The sequence below is a fragment of the Vulpes vulpes genome, chromosome 1 (genome assembly GCF_048418805.1).
Source record: "Vulpes vulpes isolate BD-2025 chromosome 1, VulVul3, whole genome shotgun sequence".
Taxonomy (NCBI): domain Eukaryota; kingdom Metazoa; phylum Chordata; class Mammalia; order Carnivora; family Canidae; genus Vulpes; species Vulpes vulpes.
The window spans coordinates 65,001,382-65,021,427 of NC_132780.1; the positions used below are offsets into that span (position 1 = coordinate 65,001,382).

Consider the following 20,046-nt stretch of genomic DNA (forward strand, 5'->3'; position numbering starts at 1 on the left):
CTCTCAATAAATAAATAAAATCTTAAAAAAAAAGAAACCCCATTTCATAGTAAATTTGATAAATTACAATACTGTCCATGTCTTCTTCTCTGAGATTCATTGTAGCAGCTTTCATATGTTTCTGCAGTTGAAATTTTCCGCAAGAATACCTTCACCAGAAAATTCATCATAAATTTCTATTATATTTGGTAAAATTCTCCAAAGTTTGTAATGGTTGGGAATTATTGACTTTGCTTCAGGCTCAGTTCATATCTCTAACCCCTAAGGTACTACGTAATCCTGTGTTTAAACACAGATTCAAAATAAATAATTATACCAGAGCAATTCTGAAAACGAAAAAACAGAAGTTGGTGGCTTATTCTTGAAATAAATATGTGTGGCTGAGTCCACCTGTAGGGGAGCTGGATTACTTCCATGTGGAATACAATGTTTATTAAAGAATAAGTGATACAAAAAAAAAGAATAAGTGATACAAAAACATGGGAATTTTCAGCTTACATGTATATTATTAAATTTCAGTAACTGTAGCAGTTGTTTAGAACTTAGACCAGGGGCACCTGGGTGGCTCAGTCAGTTAAGCATCTATCTGCCTTTGGCTCAGGTCATGATCCCTGGTCCTGGGATTGAGCCCTATGGTCTCCTGGCTCTGCAGGGGGTCTGCTCCTCCCTCTCCCTCTGCATGTTGCTCCCCCTGCTTGTGCTCTTTCTCTCTTTATCAACTAAATAAAATCTTAAAAAAGAATAATAGAACTTAGACCAACAAGAGATTGTTTTTTTCAGAGTGGAGTAGTCTCATTGACATGGCTTAGAATTGTCTGTGCAGTTATAATAAAAAACAGACTGACTTTTACTATTATTTTATTTTATTCCTTTTATTAATTTTCTATACACAAAGCACTCCCTTACTGCCTATGCTAGGGGTAGACCACTCCCACCATCTCATCCTTGGTACACCACTGGCTGGATGAAAAAAATAATGAGAGAAGCTAAAAAGAAACATTTATTTCCTTTTAAACAGCAGGCCAAAGAATCTTCTAGAATTAAGAGATTACAAGTAATTATAAGAATAATGAAGCAACTTCTTGATTTATTTCTGGAAATATTCATTAAAAATACAAATTACATTCTCTGATGCTCCTTCACTAGGCCTGTTTAAATCATTACAACATGCCTCATTTTTGCTTATCTGCTGCCACTGGCAATGAAGTAACAGAGCTTGCTCTGATGTAATGGAGTAGATAACCAACTGATATACCAAGATTTAAAATTTTAGTAAGGCAAAGAAGTCTCTGAAGTACCATTTGAGGTATTTCCTGACCTTATCTGACACATTTGACACCTTATCACAAACTGAAAGGAGGCAAAGTTATTCTGTTCAATAAATGGGAATTCTCTTGGATTGGGAAAGAAAATATCTGAGAAATTTAATTCAAGTCTAACTGAATCATAATATATATCTCAGTAGGTTGAAGCAAATGTTAAGTTTCAGTTTCACAGTTTAAAAAAGAAAAAACTGACTTCAGATATAGTAAAATTCCAACATCCTAAGAATGTAGTATTGCATAAATTGTAGTAAGTAAAATAACCAGAAAGCAGCATTATATCTTCCTGAAACCAGAGTTTAAATGAACTAAAATGACTACATCTTATATGTTTGCTGTGCTTTATTGACAAATTTAGGTGAAAGAAATAAACTACATCTTCCCTAATAGTCACAAAATAAATAGAAGAAATGTCCATTTGGTCTTTCCTGTTTGGTTCTGTTGATGGACTAATGTTCCCTCTTGCTGTAGCAATTGAGGATGTTTGTATTCTTGACCCCTCCACAGGGAAGCAGGAAAAAATCTGAACTCTGATGACTCTGTGTACTTCTGGCTTTGATGTGTGGCTCTGGCCTCCGTGGTAGAAGTGCGCTGTGCAGAGTAACAGAGCTAAACTTGTATTAAAAGCAGAGAAAATGCCAATTAAGAGTCTGACATTTAGCAGTTGCATCGGTCAGTTTACTTGGATAAGAACATAATTTCTTTTGTAACACATAATAATAGTTTCAACTGCTTTCAAAATTGGGCAGATAAAATATACAATAAGGCATTTTCTAAAAGATATATAAAATGGCGAACGAACTAGGAAGCATACAGCAATAATGGGCCCATTGATAACAGAATATTTCCAGAGAACATTTTGGAGTCAACTATTATTGCAATGCTTTAAAGTTTTGAACTTTAAATACCCTACAATCCCAGTGATTTCTATCCCTTGGATGCCAGCCATGGTTCTAGCAAATTATTTGCCTAAGATCTTGACAAGAAAATCCATCCTTTTTCAACTCTACCTTTTCTGGAACCCCAACATGATAAGAAGCAGTTCAGAGTCAGTTATGACCTCCCTCGGTCACATCTGAGAGCTTAAAAGCTCATATTAATCTTGTCCCTTAACCTAATCCTCCTCTTCCTTTATGTACTTGTTCACTTTGCAATAGAAGAGAGGGAGAAATCCATGAAACATTTATTTTAATTTTCTACTAGGAAATAATCCCATAAAGTGTCTGACTCACCTCTTTTTTGTACCTAAGGGCCAATAGATTACTCTTTGTGATGTGTTGGGTAACTAAGTAACTGAGAAAAACGAAGTCTGTTCTGGAAAAGGATGGCACTAAATCAGCTAAAACCCAACTTTTCCCTGTTCTTTCCTTTCCTGACAGTCTATACTGTAAACCTCCCCCCCCCCTTTTTAAAAGATTTTATTTATTTATGCATGAGAGACATAGAGAGAGAGAGGCAGAGACACAGGCAGAGGGAGAAGCAGGCTCCACTCCATGTAGGGAGCCTGACATGGGACTCGACCCCAGGTCTCCAGGATCCCACCCTGGGCTGAAGGCAGTGCTAACCGCTGAGCCACCAGGGCTGCCCTGTAAACCCCTTTAGCATCCACTAATTTCCCTCTAGGGGAAACCTATCCATTTTCCCCGGAGTTATGAGGCCTATGCAGAAGGCCTGCATATTTGAAGATCACACAAATAACCCCCAACATCAATCTCAAGGCTACAGCTTAGTAATGTGAAATGTCATGAAAATCTAACTGCCTGCCTGTAATGATTTTGCAAATTTTACTTATAGTAATATTTTGATTTGGGCTTTCCCTCTTTACAGACTCTTCTGATTGAATGAATTTAGCAAATTATATTTATTTTATCATCCCTTTAGTGATTTTTCTGCTTTATTTTGCTCTTATACATTATTTTCATCATTTAGATTTCATTTTTTAAAAGATTTTATTTATTTATTCATAAGAGACACAGAGAGAGGCAGAGACATAGGCAGAGGGAGAAGCAGGCTCCCCTCGGGGTGCCTGATGCGGGACTCGATCCCAGGATCTGAGAGCCACCCAGGCATCCCTCCTCATTTTAAATTTCAATATAGTTTACTTTTCTTTCCATGAAGTGCTCATCCTAATTCATACTCTGCTGCTCAGCAGCAAGTTGTAGGGAATACCTAATGTCTTTACATTTGACAAATAAAGAGAGAATGTTACAGTTTTCTTGGCCAAGTAAAAGAGACATGGAGTATGACTGTCATGAGCCAGGATTTGGCATCCTCAGCATCAGCTAGAAGACAGCAAGTGTCACAGCCTTGGGTGAAAATACATAGCAATGAAGAGGGACAGTGGTCAGACAGTGTTATGTTTGCATTATTTACATATTATCAGTAAGATCTAAAGAGGTGACTTGGCATGAAGATCACAGTAACTGCCAAAAGATTTCATCACTCTTGGCACAAGCTGCCCCTGCGATATTTCAAACATAAAGGTCTTTCTTTCAAAGAAAAAGCTGAAGGGAACCCTTACCTCAGATTTTCCTTTTTTTCCCTGTAGGCTCTTATTCCTCAGGCTTCTGCCTTCATCTCCTCCAGGATGAGGCCTCTCTCCCGGTTACTATAGTGATGGGTCAGGAAAATATCTGAATGCATGCTGCAAAATTAGTCAGTAAATTATAAATAGGTTGCTCATATAAAAAGGCCGAATTGTATAACCAGAGAGTAGTGGTCTTTACATAGAAAGCATAAGAAAATTATACAACATACATCAGAGCATCTCAATGTGACAAACAAAAGTTGTCTAAATGTCTTAACTTTGCAGGAGACCATCTACCTATCCTTGTTGCTACTCAGGGCACTAGGTTCTATGAAAATGACAAAGGTACCAGACATTTGGGGATGAAGACAAGGTAGAAAGTACAAACAAATTATTTTATACAATTTACCCAATAAAACAAGAGGGAAAACCCATTTGTTTACAATTCAGCCTGTCTCTTGAACTAGAGAGCTACTGGAACTTTGGAGATGGCTTACTTCATTATTCCTTATCTAGGGACACACATCACAACTTATGACATTTTCAGAAACATGCCTGGCCTTACTCCAGACCTGGTAAAATTATGACTGAGAGTGAGGCCTTGGGACTCAGTAATAAGTCAGGCAACTAGTGTCTCAGTCATCTGGGTTTTCTTTTTGCAGAAAATTCACCTTTTTCCAGTAACTTGTGAGTTTGGGAGCTTTGGTGTCTGAAGGACTCCCATGATGCCACCAAACATGATCCTGGGCTAGGATGGCCCTAGACTTTCAGATGACCAGCCCTCTGAAGAGGGTTGTTTCTCATCGTAGGTGAGCCAGTTAAACTCTGTACTTCCAAAACCACATGACACTGAAATAGGTGGTATGTGTCCTTACTTGCTCTCCAACTATCATGCAAAGAGGTCATGGGCACTCATTACTATTGCCTCATGGTGCAAATATGAAATAGAATGAATTGAGAGAAAACTTAAGGGCAGACAAGTAGGAGAGCACACACAATTGCCAGAGCCTTCATTACCCACAACTGAGGTCAGGCACACAAGGACTGCATGCATCCTTGGAAGGACAGCACTGGCCCTTATAATCCACCACCCATTGATACATCAATGTAAGGACATAGTCAAATTATCAGTCTGTTCTTTCCTTGAGCTCAGGATGATTGAACTACAAATTGGTAGGTGTCCAGCAAAGCCAGGTTCTTTTTGTGCTTTACATATACTTATGTCACTGCATGTAATCCTCAATCCTCACAATCTCACGAAGGTTCCAAAGCTACAGACCCTGCAACCTCCCTGTTTGTCCATGTCTGCCATGATTTCCGCTGCCCTTTTGGCTGATGAAAACTTGAGACTCATAGAGTCAACTCAGACAGTTATCAATGGTGGAGTTAGGATTACAACCCGAGTTTGACTCCCAAACTCTTATTCTTGCCACAAATTCAAACCACCAACTCCTAGCAAATTACTTATTCTGAGTTATTAAAGCAGTCTTGGGAAAATAGGCAAAATATCTTTATTTCCCTAATTGTGCCTATTGTTGCCTCCACTTCATAGTTAGGCCAAAAACTGAGGAAAATCTGCCCATTTACCACTGGAAAGATCATTAAGTAAGACATAAATAAAGTCACATCAAAATGATGGTGGAATTAGTTGGGAAAGCCATAGGCAGACATGGCTTTAGGACATGTATTTCCTGTATATAAGAAAATCCTTTTGAGGATTGGAGGTGAGGAATGGGGGAGGAGGGGAATCTATTGACTACTGAGTTTGTACAGAGGGTAACTCCTTCTGGAGAGTCAGGGACAGTTACCCAGAATAAATCACAACTAAACTGAGATGAGAAGGTGGAGTAGGAGTTAACTCTATGGGAAGGTAGGAACTGAACATCAAGTGCAAAGGCCTGTGAAAAATTGAAGAGAAAGAGAAGGACATTATCAAGAAGCTAAGGGTTCACCAACAAGTCTGTGGTGAAGAAGCTGAAGGGGAAAGAATCAAAAGTTGAGGTTGTGAGGTAAGGGTCAGGTCATGCAGAGTGTCACAGGCCATGTTAAAGATATTGAATATACTGTAAGGGCCATAAGGAGGCATTGGAGGAATTTATGTAGGATCAGGATATGATCAGATTCACATTTCCTTGGAAATATGAGGGAAAATCCTTCATTTTCGCTTCTCATTCTCTGACATAGGCATATAGTTTAATAAATTTCTTGCACATTTAATTCTGAATTGGCTTCTGCTTCTTGGAGAATCCATACCAACACAAATTCACACAATTTTTAGAAGTAAATGAGTTAGGATATCTGCATAGTATTTAAAAAAAAGATTTTATTTATTTATTTGAGAGAGAGCGAGTGAGAGAGAGAGCAGGGGGAAGAGCAGAGGGAGACAGACAAGCAGACTCCTTGCTAAGCAAGCACAGAGTGTGATGTGGGGCTTGATCTCATGATCCTGAGACCATAACCTGAACCAAAATCAAGAGTTGGATGCTTAATGGACTGAGCCACCCGGATGCTTCTGCATAGTACTTTTTGTTGTTGTTGTTGTTGTTTTAAAAGGATGTTCAATCAGTTTCACAGGCATCTGTTAAATTCATTCTTTGCCAAAACTAGCTTTAGGATCAGGAAGTGACCTACAGGATAACCAAATACTGTCTTTCTGGGGTAGGTGTTATTTCAGACCATATAGTACCATGTTCCATTGCATTGCTATGGTAAAGACTATCCCATGACTTGAAGGGATAATACTTCCCCATAAAGTACTTTTAAAAAATTGCTTATGGGGATCCCTGGGTGGCGCAGCGGTTTGGCGCCTGCCTTTGGCCCAGGGCGCGATCCTGGAGACCCGGGATCGAATCCCACATCGGGCTCCCGGTGCATGGAGCCTGCTTCTCCCTCCGCCTGTGTCTCTGCCTCTCTCTCTCTCTGTGTAACTATCATAAATAAATAAAAAAAAATTAAAAAAAAAATTGCTTATGATAGCTGTCTGGTGGCTCAGTTTATTAAGCGATTATTAAGCATCTGACTTAGGCTCAGGTCATGATCTCAGGGTCTTGGGATAGAGCTCGGAGTCAGGCTCCCTGCATGTCCCTCTGCTGACCCTTCCCCCCACTCATATTCACTCTTTCTCTCTCAAATCCTGCTTATCCAGTAGAGTTTGGATCATTAATTAAAAGCCGTGAAAAAAAAATGTCCTAAAATCTGGTCCCAGGGGAGGATCACGCTGTCCATTTATTGTTAGACACAGATATCTGAAAGGGAAGTAGAATCTTGAAATTATTAATGATTTTAATAAAAATAATGATAACATTTTCTATCAGAACATTATTACTGTTACTCTACTTACTAGGATATTATAGTGGTAATTCCTTTTCTTTGTTGATGAAAATTACTGTATATCTTATCCACAAGTACAGTATATTCTACATAATATATAGCATTTAGGAAAATGGTTAAATCACTAAAGTGTAAAGCCAGTGCTTTTAAATCACATAGATTACTACTATTAGTTCATTATCAGCCTACAGTAAGGTCTGTAGTTATGAGTCATAGACCAATCCTATGTAATATTTAGGACTACTTGGATTTTTTTTAAGATTTATTTGAGAGAGAGAGAGAGAGCACACACAAGAAAGAATACAAGCAGGGGCAGTGGGTGGAACAGAAGGGGAGAGAGGAACAGACTCCCTGGTGAGCAGGGAGCCCGAATCAGGCTCCATCCCACTAGACCCAAAATGAAGGCAGACACTTAACTGATTGAGCCAGCCAGGCGCCCCTATTTATTTATTTTACAGACAGCAAGCAAGTTGTGGGAGAGGGCAGAGGGAGAGCGAGAGAAAGAATTTCAGGCAGACTCCATGCTAAGCATGGAGCCCCATGTGAGGTTGATGTGGGGCTTGAATGCGGGGCTCCATCTCACAACTCCAAGATCATGACCTGAGCCAAAATCAAGAGTTGGATGCTTAAACAACTGAATCACCCAGGTGCCCTTAATTAAAGCCATTCTTTGGAGAAAATGTATTATTGGAATAACTTATCTGAGCCAAAGTCCTATGAAATGTCCAAACAATTCTTCTAACCCTTTCTTAGAATGACTAATATTTGTTTGGGTTACAAGATAACTATGGAGGTTAAAACTCATATGAATGACTAAACTCAACTAAACTCAAACTTGTTCCCATGACCCTTGGGCCAAAAAAAAAAAAAAAAAAAAAAAAAAAAAAAGAAAGAAAAAAAGGAAAAAACTGATTTCACATTTAATTAAAAATTAAATTTGAGGTTGAGTGAAGGAAGGAAGAGTAATGACTTTAAATGTGTTGCAATCCATACTAGAACCCATTTGAAAAATGTTAATTTGCTCTATTAGTCAGTCTTGCCTTATGATAATACAGCAAAATCTTCTTTTATCTATATTGTGAAAGCATATGGACCAGAAGAGAAAAAGACAAAATAGTAAACCTTGGTTTGGTATAAGAGATTAAATTGACAGAAAAAAAATGGAAAAAGGAAATCATTAAGGCAGTGGCTGGGAGCTTGAAAGCAAAGATAAGTACAGTGAAAACAGATGTAAACAGCAGAGAAAACTGCTCTGTGCGTAGGAGAGTTTAAGTTTCTGTATAATTCACCTCTCTATGAATTTTCTCTCTGATTCAGGATGTGAGCTAGCAAGATTAGTGGGATAGTGAGTTCTAAATCTCTTATTATAGTGAGAATAAGCATAGTAAGTGACTAGAGGATAGGCATGTTCATGACCTTAAAGCTAAAAGAGTTAAAATCTGTACTTTATGAGAAAGCGATGACTAAGTCACTTGATTAAAAATCTAATAGTTGGCAAAATTCAGAATGTCCCTTATATGCACGACTACTGGGCTATTTTCATATTTGGGTTAAGATCAGCAAATGTGAATGTGTTCATATATATTATCTGAAGCCACGTAGAACAGCAATAGTAGGATTCATATAAGATAATAGTAGGATTCATATAAGAAGGTGACCAATAGATAACTGACCTTTATCTTAGTATGTGTTTGTATGTGTACTCCAAATGACATATATAATGACTAGGAATATAAAAAGTTATTTTCTAGGCAATTCCTTAAAAAAGAGTTATGTGTAGAGGCTGGGGAGGAGAGAATAAAATGAGTATTTATTGAGTGCTTACTATACGTCATGTGACCATTCTAATTTTACTAATTTAGTCTTAATAAAAACATTATGAGAAAATATGAATAAGCTCAATTTACTAATAGGTGTTTTAAACAAAATTAAAAATTTTTAGTAAAAGCAATATTCAGAGTTTTCATTACCTATTAGTTTTTTATTTTGTTCTCCTGATATAAAAAGTATTAATCGTAAGAGCTACTATTTATTGAGTATCTATTATGCTCAAGGTACTGGAACTCATAATTTACATACTTTTTTTTTCATTTTCAGCATAACCCCACAGAAAGATAGGTATTATTACCACCAGTTTATAGAAGATATACTTGAGGCCTAATGGGTTTCCATAAATTGCTTCAAAAATATAGTTAGTTAAGTCACAAAACAAAAATGTAGAGTCTGATTTTTCTGATTAAAAACCTCTTATTCCATCCACTATACCATGCCATCATCATAACATTTTGAGACTTAGTTTTTATGTTCAGCATTCCATGTGTTTTTATTTACGTTCATAAATACTTCTGTCTAAACAGTTCCTTTCAAAATATATGAGGGCAAGGAAGGATATATCAAATTCTATGTTATTTTACACATTTACAAGATTTATAAGTCGCTTATAAGATTTAAGCCATGGGGTAGCTGGCTGGCTCAGTGGTACAACCTGTGACTCTTGATCTTGGGGTCATGAGTTCGAGACCCATGTTAAAAAAGATCTAAACTAAGCTCAAAACAAAACAAAAACCAGAGGCCTGTATAGAAAAAAAAATTTTTAAAGTAGGCGCCACGCCCAGCGTGGGGCTTGAACTCACAACCCTGAGATCAAGAGTTGCATGCTCTACTGACTGAGCCAGCCAGGCACCCCAAGAAAAAATATTGTTAATAAAAGATCAGCTGGAGGAAAGGTAACAAATGGAGGCCAAGATTCCTACTGCTGTTTAGCTTTGTATTACCTAAAGAAAAGAATTATTCATGATTTATTAATAGCAATACTTCAGGGTGCCTGGGTGGTTCAGTCAGTTAAGTGTCCAGCTCTTGGTTTCAGCTCAGGTCATGATCTCTCAGGGTCCTGGGATTGAGCCCTGATGTGGGCTCTGCACTCAGCACAGAGTCTGCTTGTCCCTCTCCGTCTCTGCTCCTCCACCTGCTGCTCTCTTTCACAAAAAAAAACAAAACAAAACAAAACAAAAAAACCTTAAGAAAACCCAATACTTCATTAAAAAAATTCTCCATTACTGTATGTTTTATCTTCTAGTTCCTATTCATCTAGTATATGAAGGGAAGTCTTTTTTTCCCAGAGTAACAGTTTTTAGTTAAAGGCATTCAACATTCTTTAGTAAGATATTCTTTTGAGGCCACTGAGGCCCATCACTGATGATACAGGGATAGGCAGGCAGAGCTATACACAATGTCTCTGCTTGATTGGAAGCTGTGACTCTCTCTGTCCAATGCTGAAATCAACTTGTCACAAATTCAAGTAAAGTAGCAATGAATCCACACCCAAACAGTATGGTTAATGAATGACCGAAGTGGTCAGGTTCAGATTGTCTTTCACTTACTCTGCAAGATTGGAACCCAGTGAGTCTCAGGCACTGTGTGAAGACAGAAAGACCAAGAACACTGATGCTGCTCTCAGGATTCACTTCCCAGTGAGTGAGAGAGACCCATCAGCAACCCGATATAAGAAGGAGTCCTAACTATTATGTTTTACCTCTTTGCAAAGTGTTGTAAATACACAGAGGACCTGGGTTACTCTGTTGAGACTGCCATGGCAAAATACCATAGACTGCATGGCCTAAAAGACAGAAATGTATATTCTCACAGTTCTGGAGGCTATGAAGTCTAAGATAAAGGTGCTAGCAGATTGGGTTCCTGGTAAGAACTCTTATCCTGACTTGCAGAAGGTTACCTTCTTGCTGTGTCCTCATATGGCAGAGAGCAAGCTCTCTGGTGTTTCTTCTCATAAGAGCACTAATCACATCATGAGAGTCCCATCCTCATGAACTCATCTTATTCTATTTACCTTCCAAAGGTCCCACCTCCAAATACTATTACACTGGGAGTTAGGGCTTCAGCAAATGAATTTTGGAGAACACAAACATTTAGTCCATAACAGGAGGGAAGTGTTAACTCTGCATAGGGTTGTAGAGAAGGCTGTTACAGAGGAAGTGACTCCTGAGCTTGTTCTCATTTATAAGAGGTCACAGCAGAGGAGTAGGAAGTATATACAATGTACCCTCCCTCTGACAGCAGAAACAAAACCCAGGAGAAGGACCACAGGGTGCCTGGGTGGCCCAGTCAGTTAAACATCTGTCCTCAGCTCAGGTCCTGATCTTGGGGTCCTCTGATCGAGCCCTGAGTCGGGCTCCCTGCTCTGTGGAGAGTCAGCTTCTCCCTGTCCCTCTCCCCCTGGCCAAACTCCTGCTCTCTCTCAAATAAATAATATAAAATCTTAAAACAAAACAAAACAGGAGAGGGAATAGATAGTGATCATTTCAGGGAAAGTAAGGAATAAGGCAGAAAAATTAAATTGGGACCAGATTATAGAAGGTCCCTGTGTCTGATGCTAAGGAGCTTAAAAATTTCTTCATATGGGCAGTGGGAAGCTGATGAAATTGTGTGTGTGTGTGTGTGTGTGTGTGTGTGTGTGTGTGTGTGTTAGAATAGTTTGTTTGGATAACAGTAATGCAAGTTTAATATTTAAAAACTGGATTTTTAAACAATTTCAAACTTACATAAATGTTGCAAGAATAGTACAAAGAACTCTATATATTCTGTATCCAGAATTATTCATTGTAACTATTTTGCCACTTTTACTTAATGTTCTCTCTCCATATACAGCATAGATATTATTTATGTAGACATATACAGACATACAGATATGGATATGCATGTTTATCTGTATACACATGCACCTATATACAGATGTATACATACTCATGTGTATGTACATACATTCTATTTTTTTTCTGAGCTAGTTGAGAATACGTTCACACATTAAGGCCTTTACCCCTTAATAATTCAGTGTGCATTTTTAAAAAATAAAGGCATTCCTTTTCATTACCATATTATAGTTGTCAAATTAAGGAAACACTGATGTAATCCTTTTATCTATTCCAGTTTTGCCAATGTTGTAATAATGACCTTTATATGATGACAATTTTTTTCTTGTGTAGGACCAAATCCAGGATTATGTATTGCATTTCATTTTTCTGTCCCTTTAGTAGTTTTTAATCTGGATAGTTCCTCAGCCTTTATTTTCATGATGCTGAAATTTTTAAAATACAGTGAGAACTTTTAAAGCAAATGGTAGGTTAAAAAATACATTATTATAGGGCACTTAAGTGGCTCAGTGGTTGAGCATCTGTCTTTGGCTCAGGGCATGATCCTGGAGCCCTGGGATCGAGTCCTGCATCGGGCTCCCCACAAGGAGCCTGCTTCTCCCTCTGCCTGTGTCTCTGCATTTTTCTCTGTGCCTCTCATCAATAAACAAATAACACCTTTCAAAAATACATTATTGAAAAATGACTAAGGTAAGCAAGAAGGAGACTGATGGATAAGAAAGAGCATAAAATAAGGGAAAGAGAAAAGACTAGACCAAACCAGCTGAGATGACGAATGCCTCGTATGATAAGAGAGAAATGAAACTTGATTGTAGCTTAGGACATTTAATGGGTGGTAATAAGGATATTAAGATAAATAGTAGATTTTGATTTTTGTGTGATTTTAGATTGAAGGAGGATAATCAGTTTGTTTTTGATGCTGAGCAGACCTGTAATGTTGGAAACAAGACATAGAATTCAGGTGAAATGTCCAAACTAGAGAAGGATTACCTAAAGAATATAAACCTAAACAACCCATCTTCTGCTTATTTTTCTATTTCCCGATTAAGCCTTGAACACAGCAGATATTGAATAAGGATTGTAGACTGAAAGCCATCTCTTAGTAGCATAAGAAAAAGGCAAGGAATGGCCGAGTTTCCTTCTAGGCAAAGAGGGCTGGGAAGACTCAGGGGATTTCCTTGCAGAATAGAGGAACCCCTGGGGTGCCTGGCTGGCTCAAATGGTGGAGTATGCAGTTTTTCATTTCTGGGGTTTGTGAGTTTGAACGTTATGTTGGGTATGCAGATTACTTAAAAAAATATATTTTTTAAAATTGAGGAACCTGAGTTAGCAGGCCAGGGCAACTCCTCCCCTGCTGCTGAGAATCAGTCAAAAAGGAATTAAGAGGGTACAGGAGCACACAATGCTTTGTACCAGGGCCACAATCCCCCATCCAGAACTTCCAAACTCAAAAAAATCTGAAATGTATTTTTGTATCTCATCTGGCAGCAAAATCTGACCTGAATTGATTTGAAGCTCTTGGCCTGTTTCTTTATCCCACTCACTGTGCATATTCATACATTTCTCTGCATGACTATTAATGTGTTTGATAACAAGTGTTGTTTTAGAACTCACCAGGGGTAGTACTTAATATGTGCCCCAACTATCCCCTTTCTAAAATTCAAAAAAATTCTAAATTTCAAACTCATGGGACTGTAGAGGTTTCAGATGAGGAAATGCGGAAGTATATTTGAAAAGTTGGGTAAATACTACCTTTGCCACCTAGACTGGTTCCTTTAAATGAACATTTCACTCACAAAAATGTGAATGGAAGCCAAAAGTATCCCTAGGCTTTGGCATCTTATATCTGGAGCTACAGAGAGGGCCTTCATTTTGCCTGTTCTGACTCATTCTGTCCATTTCAGCATCTTTGGCTCTTTGCTTCATTCGGTATGTCCCTCAGCATCCACTACAGGCCTTGCTCACCAATGGATCCAAAGCCCTCACTCTTCTTCAAGATATGGTTTTTGCTATATGATCTCTGACCCTCCTGCCTCTAAGAAAAGAGCTTATCAGCCCCCATTCCCCACCTGTCCTCCCTCACTCTCACTGTGCTATGCCCTATGGGACTCATCAACTGCACCTGTCTCCTGCTGGCCTGCCCCACATCCTGGGGAGTGGGGAACTGTGTATAAGAGAATCAGACCCATCAGCCATTCAACTTTCAAGTTGGTCATTTGCTGACTAATCATTTATTTATTTATTCACTCAAGAAATATATATATATATAAAATCTACAATGCGCCAAATGCTATGTTAAGTATGGGAAATAGAGCAATTCACTGACATATTTGATGTCACCATTGAGTTTACAATCTAGCAATGGAAAAAGATGTTAAATAAACAATCAACTACAACTGTAGTGAGTGCTACAAATGGGGATGAAGAGTGAGTGCAGTGAGAGTGTACAAGAGGGGCTAAGAGAGAAGAGGCCAAACCTGGTGTAGAGGCTCAAAGAAGGGCTCTTGGGGGGAAATGACTTTTGAGTTCAGATGAGAAGGATAAGTAGGAGGCAGCCAGATGAGAAGGGTGGTGGGGGCAGGAAGGATGGATGTGAAGAGAATTCCAGGCATAGCAAACTGCCTACAAAGGAGGCAAGACAGGAAGGAGCTTGCCCTAAATGTGAATGTGGAAGCCATAACTGTGGCTAGTGAGGAGAAAGAGAGCAAGTCTGGGGTGAGGTAAAATAACTTTGGTCTTTATGTTAAGAGACAATCTACCACTGAGGAGTTTTAAGTAAGGATGTGACTAATCAGATTCTAGGTATCAGACAACTCCAGTTTGTGGAATGGAGAAGGAAAATTCAGAGTGAGTGCATGAGGAACTGAATATATCATTCACATGACCCTAAGTAGGATTGCACCTCCCAGCCCCTGAAACAGTGGGTTACACAGCCTAGCTCCACATGGGTGAGGCCAGGGCTTCCAGGAAGGCCTGGCCATCTCCAAGGGGGAAGTGGTATATGACTGCCTCTCCAGGCGGGTCCTCAAGACTGCTTTTCACCTCCAAGAGTAAAGTCTATCCCAGAAAAGCTTGCCTGCGCTCCCTCTCTTTATGCTCCCACATATATCCACTCTAAAACCTTTCAGCCTGACCACCTCGGTAGTTCAACCACTGTTCCACAACCAAAGAAGGCTTTGTCTCTTAGACTTTGCTCCATATTTTGCGTTTGAATAGTCTATAAAAATCACAGTTGGGATGATTTCTCCTTTAAGTTTTCATCCATCAATGCTATTTAAGCTCTTAAGGAAAGATGGCCATGAAGTTTGCATTAAGAATCATAATCATATGTTATCATGATTCTTCACTCAAATAGAGCAGCATTTACTCTGGCTTACTTCCATACTCCAAGACTTTTATGCTGCCTGCTGGCATGAGGAACACTGCTGGAATTCATTCTTGAACAGAACTTTTCCTGAACTGAAATTCTACACTAAAAAGCAGTGAAGGAAACTTGTTACCATTCATTTATTTTGGACTTGGATTCAAAGGGTGGGAGGAATAGGGGAAGGACAATAGTTCTTTGAGACCAGTTAGTAGAAGGCCAAAAATCCCTCATTAGACTAAATAGCCTGAGGCAGAATTATGCAATTATGCAGAGCAATTATGCAAAGTGTATCTTTAGCAGGAGGGGAAAGATAAGATAAATATATGTCACGAAGCATATGAAGCTTTTGCCAAATATTATACATGGTCCCTCTGAATTCTAAAATGTCCCTGGTCTTCACCGCTCTGAAATTTTATCGATAGTGATAAAATTATATATTCAGAAGTTAAAGGAATTTGTACATTTGAGGTTGAGCTTTTTTTCTTTCATTTTTGTATTTGTATCAAAATAACATTCAAATACGGGAGGAAACAAGTATTGCACTCTTAAGGACTATTTAGTATTCCAAAAATATTAACAGCCACCTAAAATCTACCACTTGGAGTACTTAAAATGTAATACTATTCAAACATGACTCTATTATTTCCAATTGTTCCTCTAATTGTGGCTTTGGATCCCAAAGGATTCCAGCAACCTCTCAAAAAGTAGAAATTTAGTAGTTTGGTGCTGAATAAGGTCTCTTTCTGGAAGGTGTGAAGGTTTGAAGGTCTGTCTTTTCTTTATTCTCCAAATGCTGTACACATCTTCCTAAGAAAAATTTGCACTCTTTTTCTGGACTAAGATTTATGAATAACTGCCAAATTTAAAAAATGGTTTGAACAAAAGCATATTATTAGCAGACTGGCAGTTTATTAAAATTCCACAACTATATTTCCATCTAATGTTCCACCTTATCCTTGCCCACAGCCAACCATCCCCCAAAACTAGCAATCTCAGAAAATAGCAAAGTGTGTTAAGAACTTTCTTTCAGACCATACTGATTTTACTTGGTCTTTAGTTCATAATATACTGTGGAATTATCCATTTCAACATTAATAACTTAAAGATGTGCCCTGGAAGGTTATCTTGGACCTCGTAGGTGAGAAAAAAAAAGTTGTGAATATGTTCAAGTTTTGAAAATTCTATTTGGTACAAGTTGAGTGAGAGGAGCCTCCCATGTCTCTGTCTCTCTGTTTCTGTCTCTATACCTATACTCAGTCTCTATCTAGATCTATCCTCTCTGCTTATAATGCCTGACTCATTTAGGAGAAAAGGCAACCCATCCATATTCTAAAGTAACTTAAACATGTACTGTGAGGCTGCTACATTAGTTGAAAGACTTACAACACTGGAGAAAAGCCCAAGTAAAAATGATAACATTTCCAGGAGATTAACACAGTTTAGAATTTTGTGTTTATTTCTTCTTCCTAAAAAATCTTGATGGTCCGACCAGTGAGACATCAAAAATCCACCCAGAACTTGAGTTAATATATATTTGTAACTATACTCAGAACTCTGTATACCCACCTCTCTCCTCCCCACAAACATGGCACACATTTCTTTTGCTGTTTTTCTTCTTCACTCTGTTTGCCATTAAAGCCAGGAATTCAAAAATGAGGAAGTTCTGAAGGGCAGACTCTACAAAACTGACCTAACTTGGCTTAAGCTCTTAAAAATTTTGGCCCAGGGTAGCCAAATATATTCTAGTTATAATAGTTGTAAGATTTATGGGTTCAAATTCTATGAAACTGAAAATCAAGGAATAATTTTTTCTTTCCTTATCTAAGGAATTATTTTTTTTAATTCAAGCAGACTTTCAGGATGAGAAAATTTACCGTATTTTTAGTTTACCATGCCTTTGGGGGCATTTTGTTCCCTAACAGCTTTCTAAACCCATAATTATAGATAACTTTTAATTGGCTCAAATTATTCTTAAAATGAGTAGAGGGAGAAACTACTAATTTGTTCCTCAATATTAAGTCTTCTCTTCTTCCTTTAGAATTTTAGATGAACACAAAACCACACTAGCTAGAGAGCAATTTCTTTCTGTCTCCCTTGCAAACCAAGTTTTGCCATTGACGTGTGAGTGTATATGACTGGAATTTTCAGGTCACATTAGAAAACTGCTTTTCTTCATTTCCTCTTTCCCTATATTTATTACTTAATAATAATTACTTATTTTATGAAAATTGATACTCTCCTGGGAATAGAAAAGCTAGTGAAAACTGTCCTCATGTTCAACTTGTTTCCAAACTAAGAAGGATTAGTAAAATAAATTCACAAATAACTGAAACAAAGTAAAACAAGACAAGTAAGCATAATAGATGTATACACAATGCTAAAGGTTCAAAGGAAAAATATATCTGGCCTGAGGCATCCAAAAAATAATTTATTCAGGAGTTAATGATTGAGAAAGGTGATAACGAATAAAGTGGGAGAAGCTGGCACCCTGGCCCTGGCCCTGGCCCTGGCCCTGGTCCACCCTGAAAAATGCAGAGAAGTCAAATGCTTCCTGTGAATCTTGACACAGACACCGAGTTAGCTGACATTATTCCAGCAACGCTGTGGGTCAGAAATGTGTTCACCGCTTTACATGTCTAGCTTTCTATAGCTACTGTAACAGATGACCACAAACTCAGTAGCTTTAAAACAACACAAATTCAATACCTTAGCATTCTGAAGATTAGTTTCACAGGGTTTCACAGGGCCAAACTCAAGGGGTGGGCAGGGCAGCAGTTCCTTTCTGCAGCCTCTGAGGAGGATCCATTTCCTTGCCCTTTCCAGCTTCTAGAGTTTGCCCACATTCCTTGGCTAGTAGCTTCTTCCTCTGTCTTCATAGTTAGCAATGTTGATAGAATTCTCACATTGCATCACTCTGACCTTCCTTTTCTACTTTAAGGAGACTTGTGTATACGTGGGACCCATCCAGAGGATCCGGAAAAATACCTCTATCTCAAGGTCAGCTGATTAGCAGCCTTAATTCCTTCTTGCCATGTAACATTATATTCAGATTCTGAGGATTAGGATGTGGATATCTTTGGGAGGCCATTATTCTGCCTATTACATATAATCTCATTTAATTTTTACAGATCCATGATGTTGGTACTAGTGTTAACTCTATAAATAAGAAATGAAGGAATAGAAAGATTAAGGGATTTGCCCATGATTACCAAGCCAATAAGTGGCAGGTCAGAATTGAGAACTTAAGTATTTCTTACTCCAGGGCCGAAACTTTGATAAATACCAAAAATCCGGGTCACTTTAAAGTGACCAATAATTCAGTGTTAAAAAACCACGAGTCCCAGGTAACTGGCAGGTTTTAACACTGAGAAACCCCCTCCGTCCCAGGAAAACTACAATGGTTAATCACCATATTTGAACACTTAACCCAAATCCCTATTACAATAGTTTAGTGAGAATTAATTAAGAGCCTGGTGACCAGAGATCATCACTAAATTCCAGAGGACTCCATTGTGGCAGGATATGGTGCTTTACAAGGCACAGAGATGGCAGAGAAACTCTACCTCTTCTTCTTCTTCTTTTTTTTTTTTTTTTCTACCTCTTCTTCCAAGTTAATGTTTCCCTGGCTTTGAAAGAGGACTTCAACTACTCGCATTTTGACCTCACTCTACATTTTCTAATTGATTGAGTTCTTGTTTCCTTCTTGTATTTTAATTCCGGCAAAAGAGTAGGCAAAGTGTTCCCTGATGGGAACTGAAACTACTACCTCAAGCAATAGGGACTTCCCTGAGTCATCAAGACCCCCAACCCATGACAATGATGACCTGACTTTTATTGCCTACCTGCACATACCCACCAACCTTTGCCCCATTTTCCTTACATAAACTTGTAAGTATTTTTTAAAGATTTTATTTATTTATGAGACAGAGAGAGAGAGAGACAGAGAGAGAGACACACACACAGGCAGAGGGAGAAGCAGGCTCCATGCAGGGAGCCTGATGTGGGGACTCGATCCCGGGTCTCCAGGATCACGCCCTGGACTGAAGGCGGTGCTAAACCGCTGAGCCACCCGGGCTGCCCTAAACTTGTAAGTATTTTTGGCACTTTGGAGATAGTCTTTGAAATGCTAATCTGTTGGCCTTACTGAAATAAATTCCTTTATTGTTTCACCACCACTCATTTCTCTGTCTTTGGATTTTGTTAGCAGCAAGGAACAAACCTAGTCTGCTGAGGCTCTTGGAGCCAGGTGCTCTCATACCCCTTCTGTCCAACTAGTTTGACTAAAAGATGCATTCGCTGAAGATGGTCCAGATAATTTACTCCAAGAAGATTCATAAGTAGGGCCTTGAATGTAGATGGGAAAATATACTTGAGGCAGAAAATTTAGAATTACTACAATTAGTGTCTTGAACTGACAATAGAAACCCACTCTGGGACAGGGATTGGAGTACTTTGTTTTTATAGGAGGTGATTCCAAGAGGCATTTGTGGGGGCTGGGAAAGAGAAGAAAGGATGGAAGCCAATCTAGTGGATGATGATGAATAGGTTACTGATAAGGACAGCTGGATTACTGACAATGGACAAAGTTACTGAAAATGGACAGATCCCACTGGGACCTTTGAGAAGATGGTGTAGAACATGCATCAGAGTTGTTCCCTGCAGAGGTGAGGAAGTTAGGATTCTGGCCAGGCAGTAGGAAACCTGCAGCATGCACTGAAACCGAAACTGCCAAGGGGATATGGGCAGAGCACCAATAGTTCTAATTTGCCTATCCAAATCATTTCCTGAGTCTTCCCACTTCTCATAATTTCTACAGTGACAATCCTTGTTTGAGCC

The 20,046-nt window shown here is 38.7% G+C and overlaps 1 protein-coding gene across 17 annotated transcripts in view; it reads left to right on the top strand.

Annotated features, from left to right (window-relative positions):
• WDR27 (WD repeat domain 27) overlaps positions 1-20,046 on the top strand; it is a 235,284-nt gene that overhangs the window by 33,915 nt on the left and 181,323 nt on the right. For 2 of the 17 annotated variants that reach the window (XM_072765782.1, XM_072765839.1), the window contains exon 2: positions 18,149-18,207. The exons of the other annotated variants lie outside the window; for them this stretch is intronic. The gene's annotated coding sequence lies outside the window, so the exon portion shown is untranslated. The remainder of the gene's footprint in view (positions 1-18,148; positions 18,208-20,046) is intronic. 17 annotated transcript variants of the gene reach the window in all.